This window comes from Vidua macroura, chromosome 14 (assembly GCF_024509145.1).
Source record: "Vidua macroura isolate BioBank_ID:100142 chromosome 14, ASM2450914v1, whole genome shotgun sequence".
Lineage (NCBI taxonomy): Eukaryota > Metazoa > Chordata > Aves > Passeriformes > Viduidae > Vidua > Vidua macroura.
Window position 1 is genome coordinate 4,450,193 of NC_071584.1, and position 8,735 is coordinate 4,458,927.

The window sequence follows — 8,735 nt, forward strand, 5'->3', positions numbered from 1 at the left end:
AGAGGCGAGTGCAGGCAGGAACTCAGGAGCCTCTTCCCTTCTCCCTGCCGCCAGCAGAGCTCTGTGTCACAGCCTTCACTCTGCTCCTGGAGAGCTGCAGGATCAGCTGATGGCCAGAGCAGTCTGGAGGCTGGAAGGCTCCACTGAGACTCCAGCAGAATTCCTTAGAAGGGGAATTGTCCCTTCCAGGTGCTCTGCGGTGGGATCTCTCCCCTCCAGTTGCATTTGTTCATTCTCTCATGACTCTGGGAGCTTTTGTCTCAGAATATTCCACAATTCCTTTTGCTGGGTTCTTCTTGGTGGCCTCTCTACCCCACTTTTCCTCATTTTCTGCATTTCAGCAGCTCAGGGAAGGTTGGACGGAGCAGTTCAGCTCCTGGCCCTGGATTTCATTCTCCCCAAGGAAGTAAACCTGTGCCAAGCTGCATTTTGCTGCTGCTCATGTCGGAAAATTGGATCAGATGAAGTAAACAGCTTCCTTCTCATTCCTCTGTGTGCCAGCAGACTTTTCCAAAGCACCAAGCCTTTGATCTTTTCCTGTCGCAGCCCTGAGCATCCTGCCCTGAACTTTGTCCTGACAATGAACGTTTTGAGCAAGGGACACTCAGGGAGGATCCCTGAACACACCTCTGGGCACCCTGGCACTGGCACCAAAACACAGGGACACCACAGGAACATCAAGAATGTCCTCCCAGCCCTGTTCCATGGATGAGCTCATCCTCCCACCACCTCTTACACCGTGGATCTGTGGGCTGGTTCCAGAGGGGAAGAGAGCAGTGCCCTCCATATCAAATCTCTGGACTGAGTTGGGAGTTATCAGGCTCCTCCTGGACAGGAAAAAACAAGGAAAATCCTCCTGTCTTTGTGCAAAGATGTGGAAGCACCAAACAAGGAGGGGTTTCTGTAGCAGTGATAATCACAAACATCTCAAACACTTCCACAGTTGTTGCTTTAGTCCTGGACAACAGAGTGTTGGCACTTTCAAGGAGCAGGATGAACTTCCAGGGGACTGCCAGTGCTCTGCTCTGGCTTTCTGGAGTAGGATGGAACAGCTCTGCAAGGCTCCTTGTAGCCCCTTCACATCTGCTCCAGCTTTCCTCCCTAACTGATCCAAAAACTGGAATAGTCCAGGTTCACCTCTCCCACCCATCCATATCAGCAACCTCCATGAAGCAGGAAATGCTTCACTGGAATCAGAATTAAAAAGAGGAAAGTCAGGATCCTTCCTATTAAAACAAAACCAAATAAAACCACTGAACAAAGACCCTCATGATCTGAGTCTTTGGAAAACAAATTCCTTCTGGGGTGATTCCAGCTTCCAGGCTAAGAGCTGGGACCCCAACTTGGTCAGTGTCTTTGGGGACCCTTTCTGAAATAAATCCCTCTGTAGAAATGAAGAGCCAGGAGTCTCCTCACATCATGTGCTGTGGTTCTGTGCTGTGGAATGGCAAATGATCCAACAGGGAAAGAATATCGTGGGAATCATGACCCCTACACCCAATGCCCAGGGGTCTGGCTTCTCATTCCCACTGGAAAAACAATCCTGGACACACTCTCCAGCAAGGTCTGAGCTCGAGAAGCCCCAGCTCTCCATTGCCTTTGAGGATGGCCCATAATTTCCCTGTCTGGCTCCCTGCCTATAACCACAAAACCCTGCATGCTGCGCCTGATCCCAGTGTTTTCCACGAGAGAGCTGGCTGCACACTCTGCAGAGGGCCGGCCTGCCTGCCATGTGCCTCACTGCCTCAGGCACTTGCCTGCAGACTCCAGCTGTTTTTATTACCTAAGTGTGTTTGATTGCTCCTTCATTTGTGCCTGAACGGGAGACCTTGGCACCCTCGTGGGCTTTAATGGGGTCTGTGTGTTCTCGCTCCCAATTAAACCCACGGGCAGCGATTAACAGCTTCCAGCGACTCCAGAGCGGAGCAGGGGGGACGAGGCTTTCCAGGGCTCCAGGAGAGGATCCTGCAAAAGGGACACGACTTGGTGCATCGAGCAGACAGCTGGGCTGGCTGGAAATGGCTCTGTCCCCAGGTGACCGCCACCACTTTCTTCTCATCAGGAGAGATTTGGCTCAGCCATCCCAACCTGGCACAGACACATTTTCCAGCAGTGGGGGACAATGCTGGTGGGTGGCCAGTGCAGGTGTCACCCCAAAGAGGGGGTAGAGACGTTAAGGACAGCTCCCCACCTGCCCTGGCTGTCGGGGCTGCTCCTGGAAAACCTTATGTGGGGTGATGCAGAGATCAGGACATCAGGGGATGGACGGCCTTGCCCCACTTGGTCCTTCTCTGCCCTTCCTTTTCCTTGTGCTCCTGCCCAGGGTCTGAGCAGGTGGAAGGAGACAAAACCTGTGAATTTCTGGTGCATTTGGAATTTTCAGCCCCGAGTTCTGACTCCAGGAGCCATCCCAGCCCCTGGCAGCTGCTCTGGGGCCATGGCTCTGATGAGCACATCACATCCCACATGACCCACAGCCTTCTGTGGGAACTCCAGGGAGGAGCCATCCGTCAAATTTAAGATGTTGGGGGATTAAATGCTTTAATCTCATTGGAACTGGCATTTTCTGATGAAAATTGGTTCTGTCAGGAAATGGGAAAGTGGCTCTACCTGCCAGAGGTCCACGCGCTGGGACTGGGAATGGCTGGAGTCGGCTGATGGAGTGCAGGAATGGAATGGAAAATCCAGGTTCAGGAGCTTTTAAACTCAATTAAAGCCTGGCTCACTCCTGAGACAAGCCCATGGCATTGGGAAGAACATTCCTCCCCCACTGAACTGAACTTGGTGTAGGGTCAAGAACAGGACCTCAACAGGGCGAAGTGATACCTCAGATGGCAGATGGTGGCATTATGGAAAACTCAACAGAGACCAAATTCTGCATTGGAATTAGGAGCAGATATCACAGAACCATGGAATCATTGAGGTGGGAAAAATCCTCTCAGATCCTTGAGTCCAACGGCTCCTCAGCAGGGCCACCACTGACCCATGTCCCCAGCTGCCACATCCACACAGCTCCTGAACCCCTCCAGCCACGGTGCCAAGGCGTGGTTTGAAAAATCACACTTTCAAAATGCCTGTTTCTAGAGGAAAATGCAGAATAGCTCCTAATGAGGATGAGATCCCTTCCCAGGCAGAAGAGCAGGGTGTTTAATGCAGGTCTTGCACTTGAGGTGTAAAAGAGAGATGATCCATGCTGGCCAACACACCCAGCTTGTAAAAATCCTTATTAAAACCCCACTGAGCCTTATCAGGATAGATGGCTTTTAATTAAAAAGTGCAACCATTCAGCCAACTTTTATAGGAGATTGCTGCGACCCCAGGAGATGCCAACCAGCATCAACAACTCCTTCCGGAGGGAGAGATCCTTCCCATCCTTTGTTAGCTGGAACATCTCTGCTGCTTTTAAATGGGCAACTTCACGGGTTTCCTGAGTGTGGTTTCTTCCATTAGGAAATGGGAATCTTCTAATAGCTCACCCAGGCAGCAAAATTCCTGCACTCCATCTCCTGCATTAGGAACCTGGAGTCCGCGGAGCAGGAGAGAGAGAGGGAGAAAAGAAAATCCAGATGGGGCAAAGTGTAGCTTGACTTTTTAATACTAAATTATTTACAGTAAGTAAAATCGTGTGTGTCAATTGTGAAAAGAGTCCAATTTGTTTGATTTACATTGCAGGGGGGTGCCCTGGGGTAGGGGGTGTTTAACTATCTCCTCTAATGTAATTGCCTATGGCAGCCCAGTAAATATTTGATGGGCTGCCTGAGCGAGGGAAGGAGCTGGGGCTGATGCTCCCGCAGCCCTCGCAGGGTATCAAATGCAGCTGCTGCCATGCACTACCTGAGCCCTTCCCATTGTGTAACTGGACTGGCTTTAGTCTGTTTTCAGGGTGGGAATGTGCACTTTCTGCTGGAGAATGGGTTTGTCCCCCATGCTGTGGGTTTGTTTTATATAAGAAGCTCAAATTTCTCTGTCAGTGCCTCAAAGGGAGTGTTTTCCTCAGCTTTTCAGCAGGAAAAGCAGGTTTTGCTCTTGTCAAGGATGTTCCCATGGCTTGGAGGTGTTGGATCCTGGTCCCAGCTAGCAGGGATTGTCCCTCAGTCACAGGAGGGTCAGACCTTGGCTGAGGATGGTGAGGGGGATGTGGATGGACAGGATTGGGAAGGACACAGAGGGGCTCCAGCAGCAGAGGTGTCTGCAAAGAATTCATAGTCCCAGCTCATGCAGCCTCTCACGGCTTTTTCCACTTTTAGTGTTTCAAGCGGCACCAGGGGAGGCTCAGGTTGAACATCAGGAGGAATTTCTTCATGGAAGGGGTGGTCAGGCATTGGAAGGAGCTGCCCAGGGCAGTGGTGGAGTCCCCATCCCTGGAGGTGCCCAAGGAATGCCTGGAGGTGTCACTCAGTGCTCTGGGCTGGGGACAAGGTGGAGACTGGTCCAGGTTGGACTCTATGATCCTGGAGGCCTTTTCCAACCTCAATTATCCTGGGGTTCCATGCCAGGATGGGCACACTCAGTGCCCCAGGAATGCCCCCTGTGACCTGGGGACAAGGTTCTGCTGCTCAGACGAGACAGGGACAGAGCCCCTGCTCCTCTCTGGGCAGCCCTGCCAGTCCATAGGAATTTCTGGAGGGTAGGAAATGTTACATCACCACCTGGGACGGTAAATATTTAACAAGGGGAACACCCCCTGCCTTTTTCCCTGCCCTCCTCATCCATATTCAGCTCCTTCAGCTCTTCTAGCCCTGCAGGAAACACAAAGACCCCTGGGAAGAGGGAATTCACTGAAGGGCTGTGTCTGCAGGTCCTTTGCCCTCTGAAGGGGTTTGGAGCTCCAGATTTGGGGATGGGAAGTCAATGATCGATGAGGTCCCTTCCAAACCAAATCATCCATGGGTTCTATGGTTTGGAAGGGATACATGGAGGCCTCCCCCAATTCCCTGTTTGGAACAGGGCCAGTCAGGGCAGGTTTGTGCACTGGAGTTTGAACCTCTCCAAGGATGGAGACACCAAAGTCTCCCTGGGCTCCCAGACAGTGAGCAGGGAGAGGCTGCCCAAGGTCTTCATCTACAAAGGCAACCAGAAGTTGGGTGGGGATGCTGCTTCCACCTGGTTTGGCATGGAAACCCCTCAGGGCTGTGGATGGAAGGAACTGGGCTCAGATGGCACCAGCAGCTGGGCAGGGAGGGGCAAGTGGGACCCACACCCACAGAGGTCCCCATGAGCCCACTGGGGTTTCTCCAAGGGTTTCTTGGGATGATATCTGTGGCTGGGAGGCAGGAGCAGTCAGGATGGAATGAGGAGGGAGGAGGTATGGAGCAGGATGAGAGGCCTGCCAGGGTCCTGGGATGCAGAGGGAGGTTTTACATGGAAATCCGAGTGGATGCTTCCGGTGCCCTGGGGGTCCCAGCCTGCTCCTGCCAGGACACTTCCTGTGGTTGTCCATGCCTTGCTTGCTCCAGCTCTTACAGAAACCAGCTCTATTAATATCCCAGCTCTTCCTCTCGGTCCATTACTCTCCTGATGGCCCAAATTTCCAGTTAGCTCCTCTCCAAATTTAAATGATGGCTTGCCCCTGTCTTCTCCACCCCCACCTTTCCGAGAGATGATGTCGCTGATGACCCACATTCTCCTGCCTCTGAAGCGCCTGGCGCCGGGGCCATTAGATCCCTCTGCTGGGCTGGGACTGGCTGACAGCCAGTCCCGACCTCACAAGTAACCACGACCATTCACCAGGAGAGGGAAGCTCCAGCCTTGCCAACAGCGTTGGAGAACGGCAGAGGAAGGAAGGATGGAGCTGGATGAAGCCTCCTCCTACCCAGGGGGCATTTCCAGGGAAGGGAGAAAGGGGAGCTGCCAAGTAATGAACAGCTTTGAGGGAGGGAGGCAACCTTGGGACCTGTCTTCCCTGTCCTACCTGCTCTGAGGGTCTGCCAGGAGCTGGCAGGTGGGATCCCGTGGAACGTTGGTGGGATTGGGACACCATGGACTGCTGCAGGATTGGGACACCATGGAATGCTGCAGGATTGGGACACCATGGAATGCTGCGGGATTGGGACACCATGGACTGCTGCGGATTGGGACACCATGGACTGCTGCAGGATTGGGACACCATGGAATGCTGTGGGATTGGGACACCATGGACTGCTGTGGGATTGGGACACCATGGACTCCTGATGTAGTTGGGACACCACGGACTGCTGTGGGATTGAGATCCCATGGACTGTTGGTGGAATTAGGACACCATGGACTGCTAGTGGGACAGAGGCCGCCTTGGACTGATGGTGAGATTGGGATATCATGGACTGCTGGTGGGATTGCTTTTCCTCTGACCCATCTTGTAGCACCTGTGAGTCCTAAAGCACTGCAGACTCTTGGTGGGACCAGCACTGAGGACACCGGGTGGGACCAGCACTGTGACATGTGTGTCACTCTGCGTGTGCCCATCCCCAATCCTGCAGAGCCCTAAAGTGCTGCTTTGAGTAGTTCCTCTTGTTCCTCAAGGCCTCCAAGCTCCATATCAAAAGCCAGTGAGTTTCTGCCCAGAGGAAAACACTTTCAGTTCTGGTTTTGATTCAGTGAAGAACCTCAGTCTATGTCTGAGTCAGTGCAGAGGCCAAAATTCCATCAGCCTATGGAGAAGAAATCCATGAGCAGCTGGAAAGAGACCTTGCAAACAGGGATAGGAAACAGGACAATGTCCCCTGTGCTGCCCACGGCTCTTGCCAAGGCAGCCCCTTTCCTAAAGCCCTCCTGAGAGTCACCTCTGGCTCTTCTCATTCTTGGGAAGAGCCTCCAGGAGCCAAAGCCTTTGCTCCCACCTGGAGCTGATGGGCTCAGGCCTGGATTGGTACAAAATGAGAGAGGGAGAGGAAGGGAAGAGAGGGCCCTTGCCTTCCTCCAGCCTTGCTCATTGCCATCATCTCTACCTTATGGCCCTGTCCTGCATCCTTTCAGCTCTCCAGCCCACTGCTAATCCCAGCTCTCATGAGCCCACCCAGGTCCTCCTTGAGGAGACATCCCCAGGCAGATCCCAGCAGCTCAAACACCTCCTGCCACCAGCCCAGCCCATCCCAACCAGCTCCCACCCCTGACCTGGGCAAAGGAAAGGCCCAGGCAGGCAGGAAAGGCATCCCAAAGAGCAGCTGTGGCATCAGCTTCTCCCAAACGAGTTGTGTTGGACTGAGAGATGAGTTTTTGGCTTGATGATCCAAAACCTCACTGCCACAGCACCTCCAGGACACCAGGTCCCACCATCCCAAGCCCCTTTCAAAGGGATCCAGCAGCTCCAGGGCACAAACAGGTAGAGGATCTCCTCACCCAAAGGGGGTTCCTCCTGGTCCTCACCTTGGCTCATTCAGCAAAGGGAGTTCCCTGGAAATGAATGTGGGGAGGGTTTCCAGCAAGAGGAAGAAGGTGAAAGAAAGAATAAGAAATAAATGCTAAGAAAATAAAAAGAAAGAAAGAACAGGAAGAAAATGAGGAGAGAAAGAGAGGAAAAATAAGGAAGGAAAGAGAGAGTCTTGGTTTTCTGAGTTAGAAGCAAAATTATCTTGATTTCCATTTGAATAATTCATGTTTGCCATGGGCCATGTATTCCTGAGCTTGGGTGTCAAGTGTTTATTGAATATATCTCTTGACAGGGCACTTGTGTGATATTCAGCCATTGCCAGAGTATGAAAAAAACACACAAAACAAATGGAAAAAGAGGGGGGAAAAAAGGAAAAACGCCAGAATGACGGCTTCCTCCGCCTCAGTTTGAGAATAATTGGCCCAAATGAAGCCCATTTCCTTGCCATCAAGTCCCCCCTACCCCCTCCTTCCATGGGGATCCAGCCAGGGGCCTAGCACAGGTGGCTGGGATGTTGTCCCTACACCCAGAGGGATCATCCTCGAGGATGAGCCCAGCAGGTGCTGGAGGAACTGGAGCTTTTGTCACCTCCTCAGATTTTGCCAGGACACAGAGATGTGATCCTAAAGACTTAGAGGGGTCTTATCCCAAATGTTTCCAGCTTGGAGTGAACCCCAACATCTACAACACACCTTAACTGCAGGACACAGAGAGGCACTGGAGGCAAATCTGGTTCCAGGGCAGTGAGTGGGGAAAGATTTGCCTCTGTGCAGGACAGTCCAATTCCCATTCTTCAGAGGATTCAGGGAAAGCTCCCACCCTCCTACCCCAGCTCTCACAGACCTTTCTGTTCACGCACCTCTTGAAGGCAGAGTCGGAAGGGACTTTGGCTGGCCACATCCACCTCAAACACCTCCTCAGGGCAGGATTATCTCTGAGGGGTGGCTCTGAAACTCCTGGTGGCTGAATGGTTCTAACCCAAGGACACAGGGATTACAGCTGGGAGCAAGGACCTGCTGTGCCACCACCCTGGGCAGGGCCTGTCATCCTTTGTGGGACACACAGGGGGTGACAGGTGCTTCCCCATGTGCTCGTTCAGCTCAGACAGGAGGAGGTGGAGGCGTGATCGGTGCCGAGCAGATCCCCCTGAGGTGGGACGTGGTCACATGTGAAGTTGGGCATGGTGGTGCTTCACATTGTGGAGGGTCTGGCTTCAGAATCCAGATGTGTCCAGGTGTCCGGGCAGTGTGAGAGTTCCTCATGGGGTACCTGAGGTGCATTCCCAGCCCCAACTGATCCTGCTGCTCCCTGCCCCGCTCAGCCCTCAGCAGTGCCTGGAGCTGCAGTGGCAGGGCCACCCTTGAAGGGACACATGTCCCTGTGTGTCCCC